A 26110-nucleotide genomic window follows, 5' to 3' on the forward strand; every position below is an offset into this window, starting at 1 on the left:
CTCTGTGAGTAATCCTATATCCAGGCTCAAACTCTCCCCTGAGTTTGATTCCACTTCATTAGTTGTCTACTGGACAAGCCATACTGGAGGTTCCAAAATCAATACCAAATTTAGGATATCTGAGCTCATTATCTTTATCTGAAACCTTCTCTTCTTATAATTTTCTCTGTTTCTGTTGAAGATACCATTACCCAGTTGCCAAAGTTAAGGACCTTGGCTTTATGCTTGATTCTGTCAAAATGTTTTGGAGATACCCTGTTTCTCAGAGCTAAGGCCCAGAAAACATGCTGTATCCTACACTTGGCATAATAATAATCCTTTGAGCTCAGGATTATATCACCCTCTGGCAAAACATATTGCTAGGATCAGCAGGAGATGTCACTGAGGTATTTAACTCCCCTTATTTCCCAAGTCCAACCATCACATGTTCAGAATCACTGTTATTGGGACTGTCAGGTATCGCACTCCTGTTCTCATCACACAAATCTGGTTCTTTTCCCCATGAAGTGGCCATGACTCCCTAAAACTTGAGACATTGACTGTTCCCACAGGACACAGAGTGCTTACATTCCCCCACAAAAATGTTAATCATGAGAACTATCACAAGATCTAAAAATGATTGTGTTGTGGGCCAAGGCCTTTCATGTATATGTGACCCCAACATCAACAGCCTTAAGCCTTTCTTGAGGTGGCATTTTCTTCTCTCTGAAATTAATTTAGAAATTAAGAAAACTAATTTCTTTTTGTGTCCTGACTCTTGTCTATAACCTTCTTTGCTTAGCTCTAGTTACTTCCAATTTAGAGACTTGTTCCCATCTGGTTGACATTAATTGATGTCAGAAGTATATGGAACTGAGCTAAAAATACCTTTCAATACCAATTTGGGTAGACTTGGTACCACAAAATATTTATTTTTCCAAATTCTGACTGCTTCATCTGGCGAGTCCATGGTCCTTTTCTGCTCAAATCCTCTGACTCACCCTTGATTGAGCTTGGATTTCTTTGTGAGGAATGTTCCAATGTCCCTTTTCTTAATTCAGACAACTTTGGTAAGGCCTGTTTTTGCACATGAATTAAAATTTGCATAAACCTTTCTCTTTTATAAATGCAAGGTTCTTTTTTTTCCTGCATGAAGTAAATTATTTGTATAAAAATTGCTTGTGTTTGGTTTATTATGTGCTTGGAACTGATTAAAGTTAGTATTTTACTTATACATTTTGTGGTTTATATTTGTCTTTTCATTTTGTTTGTGCCTATATCCCTGTGTTTACAGAATGTCTTTGTCATGTCCGTTCTGTAACCTATAGTCTGTTACCTTGAAAGATTTAATATGTAACTAGCCAGAAAAACTTCCAAGGGCTGCAGTGAGAGAAAATCCTGGGAAAGATTTATTAGTTTTACTAACTCCCATCTTAGGTTTTCCACAGGAGATTAGATTATAAGAACAGAGAAAAAAACCTCTAAGATGATTTTTTCCCCATACTTCCAAGGCTGGTCAAGTTGAAACTACAGAAATAAAGTTAGTTAAAAGTTAGTTAAAACATTCTAGCAGATTCTGAAAGTTTTGAAGTCAATCATTAAGGAGTTTGGCAATTAGTCATTTTAAGATCGCAAGAGGAAATTCCTAAGACTTTTGGGTAATTGTAAGAACTCACCCCATTCTGAAACATCTTGGTAAGTTTTGAACTACCACTCTGTAGAATTTATTTAAAGGAAACATAAGGATTAAATCTTGTAAAAAAATTTTTTTTAAGGTTTTAAAAGTAATTGATAAAATTAATAGCTTCATTGTTCTAGGACAGTGGAAAACAAGTTAATTGGCAGAAGGCCCACAAATGAAGAAAATGAAGAAAAATAGGTAAATAGCAACCTCTTTGTAATCTTTCCTTAAATTCCTGTTTTGTTCCTGAGTCCCCTTCTGTGCCATTTGGAAAGGAAAATGTGGTTCTCTTTACATAAAGGCTAAGGTAGATGCTAAAAAAAATCTAAAAAAAGATTCTAAAACCCCACCAAAGTATTGAAGAACCCTTCTCACATCCTTAATCACACAACATGCCCCTCCCCAGAGTCATGGGGTATCTCACTTTAGGGAACTGCTAACAAGATCATTACAATCCATGTGCCTCTGTTAACCCTTCTCATCTCAGATCAGATTAGGAAAAGAGAATGCTGGAAAATTGTAGGGAAACTTGAATTCTGCCCCACCTGATAGAAAGAAGGGAAAAAATATAAAAGGGCCCCACATACCCTGACTCATCAACTTTCTAACACCAGCCTCTGCAGCTGTGTTGTGAGAGGGGATGTGTATAAGATCTCTTCATTGGCATTCCATGAGTCCTACCATTTGAAGGTATGACTAATGGGGAAAACCTGGCACCAGTCACTCAGCCCCTAGACAGTGCCTTCTGCTGCACTCTTAAAACCCAGTCAATCCGTGTTTCCAAGGTGAGCCTGGTCCTTAGCAGGACCTGTCCAACTGCTGCCTGGGAGAGTACAGATGTTCCTGATAGTGTGAGATAGTTGCAGTTGCAGAAATGCATTAGATGTATAATTTATGATAAGTTATTTTATCTTTGACCCAGTTTTTTGATTTGTAAAGAGAAAAATAATAATGGTTGTTGTTATGAGATCAAAATGATATAATTATTGTAAAGTGCTTAACACAGTGACTGGCATATGCTAAGTACTACATTATTATTATTTCTCTAATTGAATATAATTGTTTCATGTTTGATAATTTTAAAGTGGTTTTAAAATGCCAAAATAATAACATCCATTATTTTTATATGTGATCATTTGGAAAAGCAATTGATGTCATCTGAAGTTTATTGCTTGTATTATTATTCTATTTCCCAATTGTATTTTATTTTTAAAATCTATGTTGTAAAATTTGAGAGGCCATTGTAAAACAGAAATGTTAGGCAAAACAAATTTTTTTTTCTGAATGTTGCACATGAATCTGGTCCAATTTGCCTTCTCTATAGTTCCCATTCATGAGAATGATGAGGATGAGGATGAGTATAATGATGACAATGACAGTGATAATAATAATGCTGCTGCTGACAATAAAAACCTTTAAGATTTGCAGAACACTTTACAAAATACCATCCTCATGGTAACTGTGAGAGGTAGGTGCTATTATTATCCCCATTTTACATAGGAGGAAAGTGAAGGTGAGAGAATATAAGTGACTTTCCCACAATTACACAGCATCTGAGGCAGGATTAAGATACAAATCTTCTTGACTCAGTGTCCAACACGCTATCCAATACATTACTTAATCCACTTTTAGTCGTAGGCAGCCCTAGAAGAAATCTTTTGATTCTTCTGACCGTTATCAAAAGGAGCCCTTAAATGTTTCATTTTGTCAGTACTGTTCTACAGTCACCCAGATAGAACCAGTCAGATCAGTAATTCATTTCTCCTTAATAGGCAGGATATCATAGATATTTGAATAACCCATGTCAAAAAGATTTCAGAGGAATGAGAAAACAAGCTTGCTTGTCAATAACTGCTGGTAGCTTTTAGTTTTTTTCTCTCCTTTTTTGATAACAATATTATGCAACCTTAAAGATATTTTACAAGGTAACTGATATTCAGTCTGAATGCTGCACTGGCTAAAAATTTTATGCAAGTTTTGGGCAAGAACATAGACAAGGATTACACTGGAAAGAGTGTCATGAGTTGGCTAAAATCTTCAATTATATGGAGACATTTTCTCACTTATGATAATATCTTAAATCCATCAAAATATGAGGGAACACTCTGTCATCTTTTCCAATGAATCATGCATTAAGCCTAAAATTGAATAGGAGAAGAGCAGGTAGGAAGGTATTTGGAATATTACATTACACTTTCAAGGATCCCAGGTGGTTGGTTCCTTAGGACAAAAAGCCCAACTTATATGGAAACCCTTGATCTCAAATGGTGCAAAATTGCAGACAACACAAAAAACAATGAAAAGATGCATAGTGGATATAAATACATTGCAGTATGTTACCTATGATGAATTATAGGCAAGAAATGGTGCTTGGTACATAGAAATGCTTAATAAATGCTTTTCATTCATTCTCTTTTTATGAAAAGAAATGTATGTAAATCATTGATGTAATTTTAGATTAAAATCAATGAACTCTTGCAGTAGTATCCATGAAATATTTGTAATGTATGTGGTCCTCCTGAAAACTAACTGTTCACAAGCTACCATTATTGCATCTCTTTTACCAAATCAACAAGAGGATACACTGGACCAAAACAAAAGACTTCTAACTAAATAACATTTAGGAAAATAAGGAAGAAAGACTTTCCCTCTACAAGTGGACACAGCTTCCCAAATGTTACCAACTACAATATATACCTACCATAGAAGAAGAGATACACATGGGAAATTTGTGTGTCCAAGGATCATGAATGGAAAAGACCCCATGGTTGAAAACCTACCTATATGGCAAGGGAACATAGGTAGCCAGAACAATTCTTACCCCTAAGGGATCCCTGCTAGAACATTTATTTCCAATGCCATTTTTCCTTTCTACCAGAACACTGTAGAAAGCTACTCACAGTTTTATAGTGAACAGCTCTCTACTTTTGTCTGCTGAACTATTCTATTCTCTGTTTGCATTTCCACTGACTGCTTTCTGCAAGATTTCAGAAAATACCAACTAAAGGTTTCAAGTCATTCAGTTCATAGCCTCAACAGATTATTTAAAAACTTTTGTGATGTCAGACCCCCAGCTATCTACATCCAGTCATGTAAAGAAGAAAGCTTGTGGACATTTATTTAATTCTTTTTTTTTTAACTTTTTTTTTCTCCTGCATTTCAAACTTATGATCAGAATGTTATCCTGTAAATAATCCTAGAATTCCCACTTAGTAAAAGCAGCTATGGTGAAGTGACTTTTTTCAACTTTGATCATGGCCAAATTGCTAGTCTTGATTGAAATAAATCATCTCCGGAACAAGACTAAATGAGACTAGGAGAAACCTGTGGGGCTATTGATTTTTGCCACCCAATTCAATAATGAAATCTCTGTACCTGGAAACTGGTGATCTTTATTCTACTTCTCTTCTTTCCTTTTCAAATCAATTGCTCTACTACTTGAATATTAAAGGAGCCAGAGAAGGGCTTTTAGGGAACTGACTAGATCTTCTATGAAAGATTTATGGAATGGCATGGACAAGACCTACTCAGGAGGCTGAGATTTTTGCTGATGGATGATAGTGATGGAATCATAGATCAATTAAAATATTAAAATATGCTTAATGTCAATGGGAATAGCAGGGAGGGAATGGATATAAAATAGGTTGAGTGTATAGTAACTGAGAATGAAAGAGAGGAAGCCAATAAAAATTTTAAGTTTTTTATAAAGAGTGGGAGTAAATTATGATACCACAAAGAGAAAATGGTCAAAGAGGAAAACAGATAAAGAAAAGACTTATTGAAATTCTTAACCTGAGATCCCTTCATGTGTGAGATCCTAAGGGAGTATGGAGATTTATATTGTGGTATTTTTAGAACTTAGAGGAATCATGGTAGAATAGATAAAAGAACTGATCTTAAAGCCAAGAAGACCTGATTTCAAACTCTCATTCTGACAAATACTGGATGAGTGACGCTGTTCAAGTCACTTAATCTTCATGTTCTAATCATCTCTAAGATTATAGATTATAAATTCAATAGAAATAAATTTATATCAATTATTAATATAAGTTGAAGAAAAGGTTTTGATTTGTGCTGGCATAGAGAATTTCTCATTATGAGTCACTTACACTAGTAAAATTAGAGCATCAGTTTATAATTATCTTTAGGACTAATGATTTCTCATTTAGAGATTTCTATGCTGTTTCCCACTTATTTTTACTAAAGGTTCTATAATTCTATGAACTATGTGTTCATCAAGTGGGGATTTAGAATTTGTATAATGGATAGTCCTGGAGAAAGATTATAGTACATTGCTGAGTGGAGACTCCAGTTAAGAAATGTATAAAAATCCTCTTTCCCTAATAATTCTGGTCCCTTTGTTCTGGAGAAGTCCTATACACAGTTATGCAATTTACAAAGAATTCTCTTTGTAATCCTAAATTTATAGATTAGGAAACTGAGATTCAGAGATGAGGTAATTTACTCAACACACACAGACCTAGGACAGTGTCAGGGCTAGAACTTGAACACAGGTCTTTTTCACTTGAAAACCAGTGTTCATAAAAATGCATGTTCTTTTCTTTTTTTCCTCAATGGTATTTGATTTTTCCAAATAATATGTAAAGAAAGTTTTTGACATTCATTTTTGTAAGACTTTGTATCCCAAATTTTTCTTCCTTTCTCCCTTACCTCCCCCCCAAGACAACAAGCAATCTGAGATGGGTTAAATATGTGCAATCCTTTTAAACATATTCCCTATTTGTCATGTTGTACAAGAAAAATCAGACCAACAGGTAAAATTCTTGGAAAAAAAGGAAAGAACTAAAAAACCAAAAAAGGTGAAAATAGTAGTATTGTACTACTACTACTACTATAATACTACTAGAATGCTATTACTACCATACTATTACTACTATAATACTATTAGTACTGTTGTATACTACTAGTATTATTGTAGTAGCAATACTATAGTAGTAGCTTAGTCATAGTAATATAGTAGTAGTTTTGTGGTAATAGTATAGTAGTGATATAAAAGTAGTAGTGAAGTAGTAGTAATAGTAGTAGCAGTAATAGTAGTGATAGAATAGTAGTAGTATTAGTAATAGTATCAGTAGTATAATAGTGATATAATAGTAGTGAAGTAGTAGTAATAGTAATATAATAGTAGTGAAGTTTTACTAATAGTAATAGTAATGATATAGTAGTAGTAGAAGTAATGGTAATAGTAGTGAAGTAGCAGTAATAATAGGAATATAGTTATGATGTAATAATAGTAGTGAAGTAATATTAGTAGTAGTAGCAATAATAGTGTATATAGTGACATAATGGTAGTAATGAAGTAGTAGAAGTAGTAGAATAATGATATAATGGTAGTAGTGAAGTAGTAATAGTAGTAATAGTAATATTATGATATAATAGTAATAGTTATGGGAGTGGTAGTAATAATAAGAACAACAATAATAGATAATATTTATATGGTACCTACTATGTGGCAGGTACTGTACCTAGTGTTTTACAAATATTAATCTCACTGATTACTGAAACACCCTGAAAAGCAGCTGCCATTCTTATTCTTATTTTACATATTAGAAAACTGAGAGAAATAGAGGTTAAATGACTTGTGCAGGACACATGGCCAGTTGAGAAATGCAGTGGATTAACAAGCTAGATTTGGAATTAGAACTGGGTTCAAAATCTGGCTTTTCCATTTCCTAGCCTTCATAGCTTTGGGCAAGTCCCTTACTTCTGGGTATCAGAACCATCACCTGCAAAGTTAGGGGACTGTTATGGATGAGTTCTAATATACCTGTGGCTCAAAATCTTTGGTCCTAAATGACTCATCTTATTGAATAAAAGGCCCTAGAAATCTTTCTCTGGTTCTCACTAGAATGTGGTAATTGAGCAGTCAAATGTTATGCTGTAACAACCAGTGTTTAGAAACTGGAAGAAATATAATCCCTAAAGGAATGAGCTTGGTAATCAGTTTGACAGGGGGAAAAATTGAAATGAGAAGCCCTATTTAACCCACTGTCCTGAATAAAAGGGAAGCATGACTGACATATTTGTGCCTAACCATTTCAGAGAGGCTGCTGAGATTTGCGCCTGGGTTGGGGAGCACTGGAGGCATCCATAAGCACCTCCCGCTATGTGGCAGTCTGTGTTGGACTCAGCTTTGAACATGCTGGCATGGAGTCTTTCCTTGGGCACAGGCACACTAATCTGAAATCTGCTCCTAGGCACAGATGTCCTGGCACCAAACTCCTACTTAAGCACAGACCCTGGGCTCTTGGCTACATTTACACATTGTGTCATTCTAACACAGTGATTGAAACTGAGGAGGATACAGTGACACTAATGAAATGTGTCAGAGCAGCACAAATTTAGATATTCACTGGCACCAAATAGGTGACTTGGGTGAGGGATAGAGATAAAGCAGAGGGGGAAAAAAGGGGAAAAAAAGATTATAATCTATTCACCTGTGGCTACTGCCCAGGTTCTTTTTATTAGCCCATTGAGAAGGGAATTTGGAATTTCCACACTTAGCTTTCTGCTGTCAAAGAAATGATGAGTAGTCAGGTCTTTCTTGCTTTGATGAAGTGGGAACCCATCATAATGGATTGGCTTCAAACCCCTATGGGTGATCCAAGGTGAAGAAGCTGAAACACCTCTCTCTAAGGAGAAAGAGAACATAATCAAACCTTCAATAAGAATGACATAGCCTATAAACAAATCCTGGTCATAAAAAGTCACCACTTTGGATATTTGGCCAAGAGCCTATATAGTGCTGCTCACCTGCCTTCACAATTAAAAGTCTCTAATAAAACATCATTGAGATAAATTACAGTCTTTTATTCAGAGCTCATCAGAGAAGGCCTAATTTATAGCATTAACTATAACTTGTTAGAAAGTCTCAGTTTGAAAGCTAATATAATGATAAATTTTAATCATGTGGATAGAGCTAGCTTCAAAGCCACATTAATTATACATTTAAGCTCTATATACAACACCCACGCATTACAGTACAGCCAGCACATGTAAAATATAGTCTAAACCTAATTAAAAGATGCCAATTTCATCAGCATTTATTTGCTTTTGATATACTATAGTTATTTCAGTCTGGGCTTTCTAAACATTAAATTATTGTCATATCCCCTTAGCCCTTACACTTCCCTGGAGAGGACTCCAGGATCTGGCTAACTTTCTTTTAAGGCTGAATACTAAGTAAATATCTAGAGTTATCCCTTCCTCCTTCCATCCATCCTCCACCCACCTTCCAGATTCTGATTTTAATGAAAGGCTCAGAGTAGCATGGAGAGTTTCCTTTCCCAAATGCAGACTCTCTCTTCCTATTACTTCTGTTAATGCTCTGCTCTCCCATCACTAGCTGTGAACACTGACTCCTGTCTTGGAATTCAAACAGGCAGCCAGAATCACAAGTACAGGGAAAATCACTGAGTCTTCCTCCTAGCCCACACAAATGGGTCCTTCCAAGTGTGAACTGTTCCAGAAACCCTGGAGGTAAGAGAAGAAACAGAAAAAGGAAGAGAGAAAATTCTAGGCTGTGTTCCTTTCTTATGCCATCGGGACAAGTTGGCCTGAATTTTTATTCTTTCCATCTGGCATAAGCGTACAACAGTTCTAGAGAAAGGCAAGATAACCACAATAGCATTTTAAATCAAAAAGGGAAAACTTAAAGATAGAGACAAACTGTGTTCTTCATCAATTTCTGGCACTCTGAATCACCATCACTTTCATAGGGTGATTGAAATGGTTTTGACCTAATTTTAAGTCTAATTTAGGCAAAACTTGGTTGGTATTGGTGGTCAGGTAACTTTCCAGTAATAGAAAGGAGACCTATTACTTATGTTCCTTTTAAGCTTTTGAAACAATCTCACCAAGACTATTTGAGGATGTATGGATGGATTGTTGGACAAACAACACCATTCCCGATAGTCAAGAATTGTGTTTCTAGGTCTGTTGTGTGGGCTTACAGCCTGAAAGAGGAAATTAGGTGATACAGTAGATAGAGGTCTAGGAATGGAGTCTTCCTGTCTCCTGACACTTACTACCTGAGTGACCTAGACAAGTCACTTAACCCTGTTTTCCTTGGTTTCCTCATCTGTAGAATGAGTTGGAGAAGAAAATGGCAAACAACTTCAAAATCTTTTCCAAAACAATAACAACCAACAATCCAAATGGGCTTGTAAAGCATTGGGCATGACTGAAAATGATTAAACAAAAAAGTCTGAAAATAATTTGTTGAAATGTGTCTATGTATATAGTTCTTGCTTCCTACATATAAGCACCTAAGTGTGTGTTTGTGTATGAATATACATGTACATAAATATGTCTATCTGCATATGTGTGGATAGATAGATAGGTGTATATATGAAAAGTCAACAATGTTTTAGGCAAAAGACACAATCTTATTCTTTGGATTTATCTGTTGGTCTTCCTTAGATTAATTTGCCTAGCATACACAAAACATGTTTAATCCCCCCCAGATTCTGAAAAAAATCAGAAGCACATAGTTTTGTTAAGTTTCAGAAGCAGAATTCCCATAAAATGAGGTTAGGTCACAGAATCTCCAACTAGAAATTAGAAAAGAAACCACATTGTCTCTCTTTTGGTTGTTGTTATTTAATTTTTGCATTAGCAAATATTTCTTTTCTCTTCCTTTAAAATGACAATCCCATTTTTTAAAAAGAAAAAATCCCTTTTAATATATATGCATAATCAGTGAAAACAAATTCCTTCATTGGTTATATCCCAAAATATATCATTAATTCTGACTCTTGAGCCTATCATCTAACTCTGTCTGTGGGTAAATAGCTTCAACATTAGTCCCTTGAAATCATAGTTAATCATTTTATTAATCATAGTTCTTAAATATTTCAAAAGGACAGAAACTTTGTTTTTTTCAATATTTTATTTTTCCAATTATACATAAAAACTTAACACTGATTTGAGTACTAAATTTTCTTTCTTCTTCCCCTACTCCTCCCTGAAATAGCAAGCAAATTGACATAGGTTATACATTTGCAATCATGCAAAACATATTTATATTAGTCATATTATGAATAAAACTATGACACCCTCAAAAAAGGAAAAATAAATTGAAAAAATTGTATGCTTCACTCTTTATTCAAAATCCATCAATTCTTTTAGTGGAAGAATTTAGCATTTTTCAAATTTGGGTTTTTTGGAACTGTCTTGTATCCTTATATTGCTGAAAATAATTGTCATTCACTTTATTATTGTTACTGTGTAAAATATTCTCTTGATTTTGCTTGCTTCACCCAGTTTTTTCTGGGTTTTTTTAAATCTTGGTTTCATTGGTTTTACTTGTGCAAAAAATTTTAAATTGAATATAATCAAAAATTTCTATTTTGCATTTCATATATATTTTTTCAAATAACTTATATAGTATTTGAATTAATTGTCCTTGAAACTGTAGTATTCACTTGTGAATCCATCTAGTCCTGGGGATTTTTTCTTAGGGAGATCATTGATGACTTATTCAATATCTCTTTTCTTTCTTTCTTTTTTTTTTTTGATCATGACTTTTAAAATGATAACTCTTTCCTCTATTTTCCATGCCAGTTGTTTTTCCAATAAGATATTTCACATCTTCTGTTTTAAAATTCTTTTAATTTTGTTTTATTGTTTCATACAGTCATTAGATTCCACTTGCCCAATTCTAGCTTTTAAAGAATTATTTTCATCAGTGAATTTTTGTGCTCTTTTCCCACTAAACCAGTTTTTTTTAAGGCATTCTTTTCCCTACTGTATTTTTGTGTCTCTTAATTTTTGGGTTATTCCATTTTTTCAGGTGTTATTTTCTTCAGGATTTATTTTGCCTCCTTTACCAAGGTGTTGACTTTTTCTGGTATCACTTTTTTTCACCTCAATTTCTCCTCTGCCTCTCTTATTTGTTTTTTTTTTTAATTGTTTTTTATCTCTTTTAGGATCAATTTAAATTTTTCTCTATAACTCTGCATGTAATTACATTGGTCTAATTGTCTTCCAATTTTTTGATCTTCTCATTATAGCAGCATTCAATGGCCAAGCTCTTTTTCTGATGTTTGCTTATTTTTCCAGATTCTTCTTAATTATTAATTTTGTTAAAATTGGACTCTGTTTCTAGAGTGAAAGGGGCCATGTCCCAAACTTCAGGTTCTTCATGCTACCATTTTCATATTCAGTTTTGTGGGCCCACAAGTTTCAATTCTTCCAAAGTGATATGATCTAAGGAGAGGTGGGGTCAATGTTCTCTTAGCCTATACTCTGGTTTGTGAATGATTGCAACCACTCTTTTCTGCCATGAAACTGACCAGGGTTTCAGTTCCTATTATTCACCTCCTAGTCCTTCTCAACTTGGGTCTGATTCCCAGAATCTTGTATGGGTAATACAAGAGAGTCTCCTGTAATCTTTTAACCCATTTTCTGACCCCTATCTGTGGGCTAAAGGCTCCACTTGCCACTGCTGCCACAGCAACTGTTCATTCAGTTGATCCCAAAACTTGCTTCTGATTTTTTGGGGCATGGTTTATACCCCAATGAGATAGACTTTTTTAATTTAACTTTTAATTGTCTGGGCTGAAAATTGTTATGTCTCATCTTTTTGTTGGTTCTGTTACTCCATAATTTGTTTTAATGTTTCTGGCATGGAATTTGGGCAAATTCAGGGGAGTCTCTACCTTTACTGTGCTATTTTGACTCCACTCTTTTAACAAATATTTTCTATCCTTAAACTAGAAAAATCTGCGATGGAAGCTTAGGGATGAGAACCTTAGTTTGACATAATAGAAGGACACTGAGGACACTAGTTAGCTGGGAGTGACTCTGTGCTGTTTTCCAAGCAAAGACTCTCAATATGAACATTGGATCCCTTCTATTCAAGATGATGAAAGAAACGGACAGATTACTGATCATGGAAAACAAATGAAATATTATTTGATGTCCTGTGGTTTATTGTGCTACATCTCTTTTAGAGAAATAGGCAGAAAACCTGATATAGTTTTGACATGGAATTAGGGATAAGATCTGGGAGTGGAAGTATTTCTAACTCATACAGTGGGACATCTCAGACAACTTTATCCCAGGTTAAAAATACTCAGTGAATCTTCATCTACTCAAGCCCCAGGATGCGCTTATAAGGGCTTTAAATAAAATTGTGTAGCAAAACCCCCCTAAAAACAACAAAAACAACAGAATAGCAATGCAACATTTTCTATAAACTTCAATCAGAGAATTAAAAAAAAACTTATCATTACATTTTATATCATTTAATACTTGCTAGGCACTGAACTAAGTAAAAACTTTGTCCCTGCCCTCAAGAAACAGTCTAATCAATTAATTCTGATGGAAGGGTCTTGCTTTTATTCATATATGATACTGAATCTGCCAGTTTTGTTCCTTTTCACTGACTGTCCCTCTTACCTTTATCTCTTATTTTCTCTATTTGTTTAAATTCCACTTTCTGCAAGAAGCCTTTCCCAGGCCCCACTTATTATCCAATGCCTTCTCTTTGGGCTTATCTTAGATACTGAATTGATTTTGTACACATATCATTGTTGCATGTAGACCTTCCCATTAATCTGTCTCAAGGGAAGCCTGAACTTTTCTCTACTCCTTGAGGAAAGTCCTGGATAACCCTTGTTCTATGTCTCATTTTCCTCCAGAAGTTGAATGAGTTGGACGCTGATGTTTTGTACAGCTCTAAGTCTATAATTTTTTCTTCCTTTTTATTTCATGAAACTGACTAATAACTAGGTTTTAGTCCTTTTCACAGGAAAGTGTTAAAAAAAAAAGTAAACCCATAATTTGGTAAGTTCAGAAGTACTGATGGCAGCTTCTGCCTAAGAGAAGACCTAATAGGAAATGTCCAAAGGTCTTTCTTCCCACATATATAGAGAATTACTATTAATTTATTTCCTGAAATAAACAGTTTTCTTTGTGTACAGCTTATGTAGAAATTTGCTTATGCTTATGTTTGACCTATAGTTACTACATAAAAATGGTTTATTATATTTTAAAATACCTCATCTGCTTTTCAAAGTAGGCTGGTTCCTATAAAAATTCAAGTTGTTGAATCACTCATGCAAGGAAAACCTTGAATAGTGCATTTAACCAGATACAGCTGAAACGATCTTAAATGCCATTATGTGCCTTTGTTAGGAAGACAGAGAAGAGTTAGTATGAAAAGAGGGCAACTTTGAGATGATTCAGAATTAAGTTTTTCTAGGTTTTTCCATAGGGGAGTTGAGTCAGGAAGAGAGGAATATAATCTGAGAAACAAATTATGCAGAAAAATAGATTAAATGTTTGGAATTCACCTGCCAATACATGCAAATGACTTATATAATGATAACTGCAAAATATTCTTTACAGAAATAAAAACTGAATAATTATTTATATTCAATTTAAATTATTATATAAAATGTATATATTAAATATGCTATTATTATGAAATTAGCCTATGATATACTAATAATATCATATATATTACGTTTAAGGATAGCAAAGCATGTTTTTTTAATATATGTATATGTAGGTATGTATATTATCTTATTTCATCTCCATGACAAACTCTGAGGCAGGTACTATTATTTTCCCCATTTCACAGATGAAGAAGCTGAGGCTGAAAGACATTGCCCAGTATCATAGAGCTAGTAAGTGTCTGAGGTAGGATGTGAACTCAGGTCTTTCTGATTCTGAGTCTAGCACTATATCCACTGTGTTTCATCAATATCATAATTATTATTTATTTTATACATTTTATATATTATTTTTATTTATATATTTATTATATATTATATGTTATTATTTTGCAAAGTTTCTACAAAGAAAGTCAAAAATATCAAGAAAAAATTTTGAGAGGAGGAAGTGTAATATACTCTGACATATTTTAAAATTATTACTTCAAAACAATAGTTGTTGAGAATATTCTTATTTTGGGATAGCTAAGAATTACAGTTGTTAGATCACTAGTCCTGAAGTCAAGAAGATCTAAATTCAAATCCAGCCTCAGATTTTGACTATGTGACTCTAGACAAGTTACTCAGCCCTGATTGCTTCCAAAACACTAATTCAACTATACTCATTTCAACATTTCACTGATTCTGTGAACTCAGCAATATAGATACTCATTTCATTGATGTGAATCCCTGCAGATTTATGTCTCTCTGATTGTAAAAAATTCCAGTCCTTATTTTCTCGGTAGCTGACCTAGAAAACATATTGAGGAGGAGAAAAAAATAGAATTTTTCAACTACCTCAATGCCATGACAAAAATAAAAAACAAAAAACAAAAGCAAAAAAACAAAACCCTAGATATTATATTATAAATTATATTATTATCATTATAAATTATATAATTTATATATTATAATTATAAATTTATAAATTATAAATTATAATTAAAATTATGTTTATATTCTAAAATAATAAATTATAAAAGAAATTATTAAATTATAATTATAAATTATAAAAGAAAACTACCCAGATCTCTTAGAACCAAAGGACAAAGTAGAAAGAAAAAGAAAGAATCCAGCAGTTACTTTCCAAAAGAAACCTGAAAATGGAAACTCCCAGAACTGGTATAACCCAAATCTGGAGCTTTCATGTCAAAGAAAAAGTTATTGCAAATATCTAGTAAAGAAAGAATTCAAGTATTAAGGAGCCACACTTGATATTACACATAATTTTGCAGCTATCATTGTAATGGAATATGATATTCCAGAAGTCAAAGGCATTTACAGACAAGAATTATGTACTTGGGAAAACCTAGTATATGCTATGGGGAAAAACAAATTTTTACTGAAATATTTTCAAGCATTCCTCATGAAAAGGTCAGCACTGTATAGAAACTTTGAAGTTCAAACACACAAGTTAAGAGAAAAAAAGATTAAAAAAAACAAAGCAATGATAAAAAATTGAACAAGGACAAACTTCTTACATTCTAATACAGGGATGTGATACGTGTGTTTCCTCTGATAAGATCTAGGAGTAATTCTATTATGTCTTTATAATTCTTAAAAGAAGAATGGAATGAAAGGGGAAGAGAATATTCTATGAATAAGAGGGAAGGGAAAGGAGGAGTGGAGGAAATTATTTCATGAATCAGGGTGCTCAAGTAGAAATCCATACAAATGAATAGGGATGTAAGGGAAAGTGGCTGACACTTGAACTTCATTCTTATCTGAATTGGTCAAAGGAAGCAATATATTCACCCACATACATATACACATAGAATTGAAAACAGAAATACATTTCACTCATCAAGGAAATAGGAAGAAAAGGGGAGAAGGAAGGTGGAAAACTAGAAGGAATGTAGATTAAGGAAGTTAGTACTAAGCAAAATAACTGAACAAGTACAAAAATTATATTTGTACTTTTTGAGATAGCAAAAATTGTGAATCTGATGGCATCCTGAGAATACTTGTATGAACTGGTGCAAAGTAAAGTAAGCAGAACCACAACAATGTGGTAAAAACAAACAACTCTGAAAGAATTAGAAACTCTAATCAGTGTAATGACCAATGATTCCAGAGAAGTAATGATGATGCATGTTATTACCTTCTGATAGAATAGTGAAGTACTAAGAGTGCAGAATAAGATGGCCAATGTGAAAATTTGTTTTGATTAACCATAAATGTTTGTAATAGGTTTTTCCCCCTTCAATGACTAGGAGGAGGATTAAGAGAGGGGAAGGTTGAAGTGGGAGGAAAGAAGGTAATTTTTGCTGTCTGAAAAAATATATAAAATATTACAAGTGATTTTTATATTGGAGAATAGCTTGGGAGTAATTAAAAACTCTATATAGTTTCCCAAACACAATCCAGCTTGTTCTCTCCCTCCTACTCAATTTTAGACCTTGTTGTCTATTGATGGTGCATGTCTGACCAATGAATTGAATCTCACCTTCTATGGGAAGCCTTTCCCATACCCTCTTAATGTTAGCACCTTCCCTTTGTTGATTATTTTCAACTTATCCTATACGTAACTTGATTGTACATAATTATTCAAATATCCCATTAGATTGTGAGTTTCTAGAAAGCTGTTTTGAGAGCTGGTTCTGTTTCTAAAATGAAACAACAACTCTGGGATTTATTTCATAAGAATGTTGTTGATTTATACTGAACTTCTAGTCCCACTAAAATACCAAAGTTTTCAGGGGAGAAAAAGATCCTGCTAACTATGGCTCTGCAATTTTGTATTTATAAAAGTCAGCTTCACACATGCAAAATAAGGAAGGTCTAGTTGGATAACAGTTATTTTCTGAAAAGTAACTGGGAATCTTAGTGACCTTTAAGTTCAATATTAGTGAAAATGTGGTTGATACTATAGCAAGCAACAACAATAACAAGCGAAGGAGATTTTGGTTTACATTAAATAAGTTATAGTTTCCAGTATGTACTTTGACCCAATCATTTGGAATATCCTGTTCAATTCTAAGTATCACAGCTTAGAAAGACCATCAATAAGCTGAAGAATGCCCAGTGGAGGACAAATAATAGCCTTCAAGGACCTGTAAATATTTTAAGTGCTGCCATTTGGAAGAGAAATTTTCCCTACTCTGACCTTAGAAGAATGAATTGAAAACAAATGGTAGAAGTAAGAAAGAGACAAATATGGGCTTAATGATAGCGAAGCTTCCTAACAATTAGAACCATCCAAAAATAGAATCCACCTTCACAGATAGTGAATTACTCTCACTGAGAGTCTTCAAGTCTTCATATGACAATTTGATTGCAGTAAGGATTCTTTATTTGAACTTGATGTCCAGTAATGATGGATATTTGGACTAGATGTTCACTGATGTCCCAAAAATATCTCTGAATTTCTGGTTTGTTACTTCTTTTGGGAGGAACAAATGAAATAATGCTATATAAAGTATTTTGCAAATCTTAAAGGTTTATATGAATGTTGGTAGGATATAAATTGCCTTTTTTATATTTTTTTTGTCTTTTACATCCTCCTTGAGACATTTAATATTGGTTGTATTGAAGTAATTGTTTTCATTATTGTTTAGATCCTGAAATCTAATAGAGAACAAGACAGGTGATAGAGATTCACTTCCCAAATGCAAACTGAGTGTCCAACCTTTATAACTGCTGTCTCATTAAGTTGTGTTTTGTGTGTTTCATTTTGTGTATTTGAAATTGTATTAAATTTAGATAGCCTTTTAAACTGCCATTTCACAGTACTACCAACAGTGTAATAGTGTTTCTCTTTCCACAATTCTTCTAACATTGGCTATACTCATTTTTTGTCATCATTTTCAATATACTGAGTTTGATGTAAAATCAGTTTTTTGTCTTGTTTTGCATTTCCTAATATTAATAATTTGGAGCAAAAACAGTCACTTAATAAAATATCAAATTAGAAAAGGAATAACATAACATTTTCTCCATAAATCCATAAATAAATATATACCCTATTAGTAAGATTAGTGAACACACTTAGAGAATTTACACGTAGAGGCATACATGCAAAAAGCACAAGTATATAAAATACAAACATTTAGTGTCAAAGACTATGCATAGAGGGCATTTTTGATAGTAAAAGACTATTGAGGTTTTGTCATTTCATCTTACTGTTGCCTCTGGTCAACTAGTAACTCAGTACGTAGATAGGGAACCTAGAGTCAAGAAAATATGTGTTCACATCCTGCCTTTATTGGCTGTGTGACACTAGGCAATTTATTTAACCTCTTTCAGTTGCAATTTCTTTTTAAGTAAAATGTGGAAAATAGCACCTATTTTTTGGAGGTATTGTGAAAGTCAAATTAGATAACATGTAAAGTTCTCTGCAAATCTTAAAGCACCATATAAATATTAATTATTATTATTCTCATTAGTGTTATGTATGGTATTGTGTAGTATCCACTGGAAATTATCACTTCTGCCTCATAGGATTGATGTTGCTTGAGGATCTATTAGTGTATGGACAGTGTACTTTCTGCTAGGTGAAGCTCTGTTAGTAATAAAGTAATGGAATTTTTCTTCCTACAGTTTGTGGATTCAATTGGAGTCTTCAGATGATAAGGAGGGGAGATTATCAGTTCTCTAATGAATAAAGAGATGAATGAATTAATAAAAGCTTAGAGCCTTTGTCTTCAGCTTTTTAAAAAAAATAGAAGCCATACACTGCCCATTTTGAGAGCTAATCACTAATATTATACTTAGGGACTGGTTAATCCCTTGCTCATTTTCATATTGCCATGACCTTTCTGGTTCTTGATCATCTGCTCACCTGTCTCCCAAACCATTCAATCTGTTTTGACTAGTTTTCATATTTAGCTTTGGTATATCACTAAGCCCCTCTCTTGGTCTTCTGAGAGGGCTCTTAAATTTCATAGACCTTCTGTCACTTTAATTATTAATCTTGTTAGATACAAATGCCCTCTTCTTTTTCATTATGGAAATAATGGAATAACAATGAAGAATCACTCTTTCAGTTCCACAGACTCCTGTTAAATGCTATTTAAAATTTTAGTCTAGACCCCCTCTCCTGTTAGTTCACATCTTTGGGAATGCATCCTTGATCAATCTGTTAGGAAATCTAAACCCATGATAGAATATAATAGCTATAGGGACTCCAGCTGAAATAAGCCTTTTCTAAAAGTAAATATTTGATGCCTTGATTGTAACAACAACAATAAAAAGGCTTGTTTATATAGTGCTTTCAGGTTAGAAAAATGCTTTGTATAGGCATTTATTTAAAAAAAAACAAATTTTTATCATATTAGGACTCTCAGAGTATTCTATATACTACCTAAATATTTTTAGGTTGTCAAAGACACAGAAAATCCTTTGGAGAATATCAATGTATCCAGTATGGAAGACACTATGCTCATATTCAAAGAGTCTGGACACTGTTTTGAAACATTAACTTGGAGGTGTTAAGGATCTGAAATATGAATAGTATAACTACCCTTTTTTGGAAGATATAATCAAAAGATTGAATCAAAGTTTATCATTCAATAAACTATGGTAAACACTGGTTTTCAGAGGCTTATCTATTTGTTTTGGTCCTTGGATTTTTTATAGCTGTATAAGAGAAATTTGAATGTTAAAGAAATATAAGAATGGTCCATTAATAATTATATATTAATCATGTAGAAGTTCACATGCAGTTCAACCTTCAGTTTCTATCCTTTGTTCACCCTATAATAATCATAATAGCAATAATATTTATGTAGTGTCCACTACATGTCAGGGATTTTACAAATACAATTTCATTTTGTCCTTGCAACAACTTTAAGAGGTATGTGCTATTATTTCCATTTTACAGATGAGAAAACTGAAGCAAATATGGCTTAAGTAATTTGCCCAAGTTTGCATAGCTAGTATGAGTTGGATGCCAAATTTTGACTCAGTTCTTCCCAACTTCAAACTCTATCTATTGTGACACCTAATTGTAAAAGGCTGAAATTCCTTTTTTTTTTTTTTTTTTTTTTTTTTTTTTTTTTTTTTTTTTTGGTTTTTAAAGAAAGAAACTGGTTATAAAAGCACAAAAGAACAGAGTAGACAATGGAGGCAAGTGAACAAAGGTTTGGGGGTGGGAATTTAAGCCTTTGTGGTTATACTCCTCTGGGTAATCTGTAGCTTACAAATGATTTTCCTAAAATATGGGATCCAATACTCTACACGTGATTTCACAAATGCAGAATTTGATGGGAATATAGTCTCCCCAGTTCTAGTCCCAGTGATTCTGTTAATATATCCTAAGGTGGTACCAAATTTTTGGCTGCTACATCACCTTATTGATGGAAGTTATTGGCCACTAAAATGCTAAATTTAGGGGGGGGGGGAAGCATGAAATTCCTAAAGGAACTACAACTCTAGCATTAAAGATAATATTCCATTTCTTTCTAATTCTCCTGCTTTTCCTACATGGAAAGAAGGAAGAACTATCTCTTACAGCACATACTCTTATCAAATACTATCACATTATCAAATTCCCCCAGTCAGTATTAATGGCTAAGCAAAGGATCTTTAGCCAGACTGAAAAACAAAACAAACAAAAAAGCAATCAACCAACTAACTAGACAACAAAAGCACAGGTAAAGAGCTTAGAATTTTAAAGTGGTTAAGAGCTCACTGAAATGAATGAGTTTCAATATAAAACAACTACCATCTAAAAATTAAATTTTATTGCTTTCAGTAAGCCTAGAATGCTCATTAAAGAACTTGGATTTTGATGTGAAGGTAAAAAGAAGACCATAGAAAATTTTCAAGACTGGGAAAGACATAAACAAAGTATTATTTTTGGAAGGTCACTATTTCAACTTTTTACAGGACAGATTGGGAAGGAAGAGCCAACTTTTCACTTACTAGTTGTATGACCTCAGACAGGGTACTTTATTTCTGGGACATGTTTTCTACATCTATGAATGAGCTCTTTTTCAGAATTAGTCTATAATCCTAAAAGTCATCTTAGTTCAGTGGCAAGACAAAGTCAAAATGACTAGTGATGACCCCAGGATGCAGTAGTAGGTGACCTTGGTCTTTGTAAATGGAAGTCTTTCCCAAGTTTTGGTTTGTCTGAGGGCAGGCCTTTCAATTATTAAGAGCTAAGTAAGAACTGAGATAAAATATGGCTTAATTTACCATCACAAAAATATCAATCAGGAAGGGAAAGACGCTCACAGTTTCTGGCTAGGACAGGAAACAATTGACACATTCATGATAAGCCATCAAAACCTTGTTGTTGTTCATCATTCATTTTCAAAGATGACCAATGTCATAGTGAGAGTGATGTAGAGAAAAAGGCAAGGAGGAGCTCATTTTGGGGAAAACAAGAGAACTTCTAGTTACTTTGGTTCATAACCTGGATTCCTTCCTTGACTGCTCACTCACACATCCAACAAGTTGCCAAATTTTGTCATTTCTATTTTTACCTTATATTTCTCATATATCTTCTTCTCTGTATTTTTGCAGTCACAATATTATTCTAGGCCTCCATCTCTTGCCTGACCCTTTGCAATAACTTCCTGATTGATCTTATTCTTTCAAATCTATCTTCTACATAGCGCCTAAATTGGCTTTTCCAAAATGAAAACTTGATCGTGCCATTCCCATAATCAACTCCAGTGGCTTCTAATTGCCTGTAGAATTAAATAAAAACTTCCCTATTTGGCATTTAAAATTTTATGCTAATGATTCTCAAAGAGTGGCCTAAGGACCCCTGAAACCTTTCCAAAAGATAATGATAAAAACTTATTTTTTCTAAGATTAAAACTTTTTTGACTATTAAAATATTCTTCCCTTTTCTAGCTACATGTCTACATGAAAGTATTATTTTCTTCATACATGTCAACCAAAATGACATATTTCAATAGATTAAATGCAGATGTGAAAATTCAGAAATCTTCCACTAAACTAGACATTACAGAGATTCACAAAAATATGGAAGACAATCTATTTCACTTATAATTTTTCTTTGGAAAAGTGGTTTTTCTTAAAAACATTATTCATGTTAATGTGCAATAGGTTTATTATTGTTATTTTCAAAGGACTTAATAAGTAAATATGCTTCAAATGTATTCATTTTCAATCCTAAAATGACAAAGTGGTAGATAAAATCTAAATTACCAAAATATCTTTGAGATCCTCAACTTTTAAGAGTATAAAGGATCTTAATAAGAACTTAAAGGAGTCTTGAGACCTAAAGGTTTGAGATCAATTGTTCTATACAATATGTTCCTACTTTTTGAGAGTTATTATTGTACCCATTGCTTCCCTCCAGGAGCTCAACAATACTCCACAACGGTATTCTTTCTCATCTTCACACATGAAACTCTGCATTTGTATGGGCTGCCTGCTGTCTGAAATATCATTTGTCCCTCCTCACATCCATTTTTTTTGGAAACTCTGCTTTTTTTCAAGATTCAAAAATCATCTTCTGCATGAAACTCTTGCTAAATGCTCTGTGGGCTTTTCTTTCCTCCTTTACATCTCCCCACCATACATATCTGAAACATCCTTGGATGTGCATGTTGTTTCCCCTGTTAGGACAGGAGCTTCTTGAATGAAGAGATTGTTTCATTTTTTGTATTTGGATACCCATAACCTAGTATAGTGTCTGGCATTTACTGGGCACTCAGTATATGTTGATTGATTGAAATAGAGGAGAAATTCTTTGAAGTTGTCCAACTGATGAACAAAAAGCTTCTTGTTGCTGTGTAACTTTCTGAAGTCTAATTAACAACATGGTAGTATTCTGAATGAGGATATATAGAAGGCAATGAATGGGAAGTTCAAGACACAAAAGTGGTCTCTGAAAACTGCCTACTCTTTATTCTCCATGTGTGTAAATACTACTCAAGAAGATAAGATTTTTTATTTTTTCAGGGAAAAGAAAAATGATCTATGTCACTATTAAATGCAATATGCTTTAATGCACCTTTGTCCATCAGCTTTGTATTTTAATGTGAAAGAATATGCTTTCCTTATCCATGCATCTGGATTCAGGGATCTACCCTTCATGTATCCCTTTTAATTTTTTTAGTCCAACTGTCCATGGAGGAAGCAGACCTGGGAGTCTCTGCTCTTAATAAGTAAAAACATAACTTTATCCTTTGATTCAAAAGATATTATCTTAAGGTGAGATCATTGTGTCATTGGTATTTGATTTTTCAATGGTAGCATTTTGACAGTGAAGCTATATTAGAATATTTCTGATATAGGGATCTTACTCTTGTATGGGCTGCAACTTGACTTTGTCCCTACCTTCCCACCTCCAGCTTTGGAAATGCCAAAGCTGAGTGTACAATTTTGTTTTCTTTTGTGGGGGGAGAGCCAGTTATTAAATATTTGCCCCCATGCCCTTGCAGTATATACATTTAATGTGTTCTGTGTTTTGAGCAAGGGACAAGAGCTGTAGATTATAGGGAGAGGATGAGACAACAGTACAAGGAAAAACATAGAGGCAGCAGGTATGCCCTTCTCTTCAATGGAAAGGAAGTATACTCCATTAGGTAACTCAAATAGTATGTAGAGAAGGACCACTGTCCTCCAAGCCCTGAACTCACAACAGGGCTCCATTTCTCAAGCACATCTATAAAGAAGTTAAATCACAGAAATGGACTGGTCCACTCCTGCCTCAGAGGTTTGTCTCAGCAGGGAAGCTGCACACACTGCATTATAGAAAGAGCAAGCAAAAATATGTGAGATTTAAAATATATAAGCATAGGAAAAGCTCATTATTTAAGACTCCATTCATTTAGCTAAGGATACCACCTATTGGGAAAGGGAAAGTGAGAGGCCTTGTAAGCAAATTATTGTGTAAACAAAGAGAAACCTAATAGCTTATCTAAACAGGAGGGTTTAGGATCACAGAATGTCTCAGGTGGATGGGAGCTTAACAGTCATTGGATCAAACTACTTCATTTTACAGATGGAGAAATATAGTTCCCAGGGGTAACGTTGTTTACCCAAGAGCAGGTAGTTTGGGGCAGAACTGGGACTCCTCCCCAAGGCTTCTGATTTTGTAGCTCAGTGCTCATGTCACTATACCACACTACATTTCAATTAATATAGTAACCTTGCTAGATTGGAAGCTCTTATTTAAAAAAAGACAGAGGCTAAATGGAGCTAATCACCAAGGAAAGGGAACACTCATTGCTCCATCTGCTTGACTGGTCTCCCTAAGACTTCTATCTGCTGCCCAGTCAACTTAATTATGTCCAATTCTTCATGACTCATTTGGGATTTTCTTGGCAAAAATACTGGGAGTGGTTTGCCATTTTCTTTTCAGCTAATTTTTCAGATGAGGAAACTGAGGCATAAAGGGTTAAGTGGCTTGCCATGGCCATATACTTTGTTAAGTGTCAGAGGATAGAATCTGAATTCAGGTCTTCCTGACTCTGTTCTTAAACTACCACTAGTGAAATGATGAAGCTGATTTTAAAATCCATCTCTTCTGACTTCAAGACTAATATTTTTTTATTCTATAATATTCTCAATCAATCAAAAAATTCATAAAACTCCTACTATGTGCTAAGGATTAAAAAATTAAAAAAGAATGAAATGATCTTTTAAGGAATTTTTAATTTAATGGGGGTGGAGGGAGAGACAACATACACAGAGACATACTCACATACTATGTATACTCATATGTGAACATATAGTACACTACCCATTCCCACTTTTCAACATACCTATTATGTTCAAAGCACAAAATAGTTATTTAATAAATGTTTGTTGACTATGAACTAACCTCTAATTTTATAGAAATTGAGGAGGATCAGGGAAAGGAGGAGACAAGCATTATAATATTTACTAAGTGTAAGATCAAAAAACATTGAATTAAGCACTTTTTCTTTTTTTATTATAATAACTTTTTATTGACAGAAACCATGCCAGGGTAATTTTTTTACAACATTATCCCTTGCACTGACTTCTGTTCCAATTTTTGCCCTCTGTCCCTCTACCCCCTCCCCTAGATGGCAAGCAGTCCTATATATGTTGAATATGTTGCAGTATATCCTAGATACAATATATGTGTGCAGAACCAAACAGTTCTCTTGTTGCACAGGAAGAATTGGATTCAGAAGATAAAAACAACCCAGGAAGAAAAACAAAAATGCAAATGGTTTACATTCATTTCCCAGTGTTCTTTTTTTTTGGGTGTAGCTGCTTCTGTCCATCATTGATCAACTGAAACTGAATTAGGTCTCTTTGTCAAAGAAATCCACTTCCATCAGAATACATTCTCATACAATATCGTTGTTGAGGTATCTAATGATGTCCTGGTTCTGCTCATTTCACTTAGCATCAGTTCATGCAAGTCTCTCCAAGCCTCTCTGTATTCATCCTGCTAGTCATTTCTTACAGAACAATAATATTCCATAACATTCATATATCACAATTTACCCAACCATTCTCCAATTGATGGGCATCCATTCATTTTCCAGCTTCTAGCCACTACAAACAGGGCTGCCACAAACATTTTGGCACATAAAGGTCCCTTTCCCTTCTTTAGTATCTCCTTGGGGTATAAGCCCAGTAGTAGCACTGCTGGGTCAAAGGGTATGCACAGTTTGATAAATTTTTGGGCATAATTCCAGATTACTCTCCAGATTCGTTCACAGCTCCACCAACAATGTATCAGTGTCCCAGTTTTCCAGCATCCCCTCCAACATTCATCATTATTTTTTCCTGTCATCTTAGCCAATCTGACAGGTGTGTAGTGGTATCTCAGAGTTGTCTTAATTTGCATTTCTCTGATCAATAGTGATTTGGAACACTCTTTCATATGAGTGGTAATAGTTTCAATTTCATCATCTGAAAATTGTCTGTTCATATCCTTTGACCATTTGTCAATTGGAGAATGGCTTGATTTCTTATAAATTAGAGTGAATTCTCTATATATTTTGGAAATGAGGCCTTTATCAGAACCTTTAACTGTGAAGATGTTTTCCCAGTTTGTTGCTTCCCTTCTAATCTTATTTGCATT

Source organism: Sarcophilus harrisii, chromosome 3 (genome assembly GCF_902635505.1).
Source record: "Sarcophilus harrisii chromosome 3, mSarHar1.11, whole genome shotgun sequence".
Classification (NCBI taxonomy): Eukaryota; Metazoa; Chordata; class Mammalia; order Dasyuromorphia; family Dasyuridae; genus Sarcophilus; species Sarcophilus harrisii.